Raw genomic sequence first — 2,388 nt, forward strand, 5'->3', positions numbered from 1 at the left:
GAGAGAGAGAGAGAGAGAGAGAGAGAGAGGAAGAGAGACAGAGACAGAAGACAGAGAGATAGAGTGACAGAGAGAAAGAGAGAGAGGGATAGAGATAGTTACACTTTCCGAATTTGTTATTGCCTATTAGATTTTGAGCATGCATACTCGTAACAGTCAACACTTTATCATGTTTTACAGCAGGTGATAGCAATTTATTAGTTTCTTTATCCGGCTCCACTCTAGACAATCCAAAATGTGATATAAAAAAATAGACATGTTTCCTTTTTTGTCCTCCTACTGTTTTGACTAACTTGCACAGTCGGTGTTACACTTTCCGTACTGATTATAATCTATTATTTTTGTTCATGTCTAATTATAACAACCAACACATTATTGTGTTGTGCCACAGTTCCTAGCTTTTTAAAGAGCTTTTAACCCTGCTAAACCCTATCCAAACCAAGATTTGTTCTGAAAAGGAAGAAGAATTTTTTATTTCTTTGTCTTCTTATTTGTTGACAAACTTGTGTGGTCGGTCGCCACACTTTCTGTATTGGTCATAATCGAATAGATTTGGTTCTTGTTTACTTGTAACAGCCAACACATTGTTATGTTTTACAACAGGTGAAAGCAATTTTCAGCTTCCTTATTTGTTAACACTCTATACAAACCAAAACGTGTTTTAAAAATATGAGAGCAGTTTTTCTTCTTTGTCCTCCTATTATTTTGACTAACTTGCTCGGTCGGTTGCTACCCTCTCCGTATTGGTTATAATCTGTAAGTGTTTGTGCATGTCTAGTTATAAGAGCCAACGTATAATTGTGTTGTACCACAGTTCCTAGCATTTTAAAGACATTTTAACCCTGCTTAACTCTATCCAAACCAAGATTTGTTCTGAAAAGCGGGAAGCATTTTTTATTTCTTTGTCTTCTTATTTGTTGACAAACTTGTATGGTCGGTCGTTACACTTTCTGTATTTGTCATAATCGAACAGAATTGGTGCTCTCTTACTTGTAACAGCCAACACATTGCTATGTTTTACAACAGGGGATAGCAATTTATAAGGTTTTTTTTATCCGGCTACATTCTACACTATCCAAAATGTGATACAAAAATCTGAGAGTAACTTTTCTGTTCTGTCCTCCTACTGTTTTGACTAACTTGCATGGTTGATCGTTACACTTTCCGTACTGATTATAATCTAATATTTTTTGTGCATGTATAGTTGTAACAGAAAACACATTGTTATGTTTTACAACAGGTGATAGCAATTTATATGTTTCTTTATCCGGCTACATTCTACACAAACTAAAATGTGATAAGTGTATATAAAGCTGAAAGCAATTTTTCTTCTCTGTCCTTTTACTGTTTTGACGAACTTGCACAGTCGGTTGCTGTTATCGATTCTGATCCACCAAGGCATCTTTAAACGTGCGCAATTTGCACACGAGACATCCGAGGTTTTTCACCTGTGTCCGAGAAGGCTTGGTGTAGATCTTTCCTACCAGAAGATCAGGGGTGTGGCGGAAAGACAGCAGTAAGAAGGAGCCAAGGAAAAGCAGGACAAAGACTGTAGAAAGAGTCAGGAGTCCAGAGGGGGTGGGGGGTGGGGGTAAAGGAAGCGAGGGGGGCAGAAAATGGAGACGAAAGCAGACGACAGAACATTGTTAGAGAGCAGGAAAGGATGTGAAAGGAGAACATATTATTATTTTCCGTCGTTAGCCGGCTTCATGGAGCTTTACAGTACTTCTGTCCCCGTCGTTTTATGTAAAAAAAATTCTGAAATTATGCAAACTGAGCCCAAATATGTAAAATTATGCGATTCTGTTGATTTTAACAAAGAATGATAAAGGAAAATAATCAGAAATTATGCAAAAAATGATCAAATTTTGCTAAATTATGCGGGGTGTATAAAACCACGGGGACAGGTACTTACGAACCTTATTTTTCAAAACTTCACAGTTGCGAATTTTTTCCATTTTGAGCAAATTTAAACGTTACACTTGCAGGTGGTTGGCGGGTGCTCTGGTGTGGTTTGCTTCTTCTTTCTTATCAAACATCTATCGTCTTTATCTCTCCTCTTTCTTTTTTGTGTTTGTTACTCTCTTGTAACACTTCTAATCTTCGGCACTTATATGACCTTATTGTGTTGCAAGTGCCGTAAAACTTGAACGGGTATTTGTAATCGAACATATTCGAGCAAAATCAGATGTTTGTCCCGATATCGGATAGGTTCCCAAGTGTAAAGTTGGGTGACCATTGAAGTTGAAGTTTTTAGATTCGCAAAGTGTAATGTTGCGGTACCATTGGGAGTTTTTAAGTTCTCAAGTGTAATACACCCCAGATTCGAACCCGGGACGTATTGAATGAGAGACGAACACCTTAACTTCTAGGCCACGAGAGCCCCCC

The sequence above is a fragment of the Aplysia californica genome, unplaced genomic scaffold, assembly GCF_000002075.1.
Source record: "Aplysia californica isolate F4 #8 unplaced genomic scaffold, AplCal3.0 scaffold00283, whole genome shotgun sequence".
Classification (NCBI taxonomy): Eukaryota; Metazoa; Mollusca; class Gastropoda; order Aplysiida; family Aplysiidae; genus Aplysia; species Aplysia californica.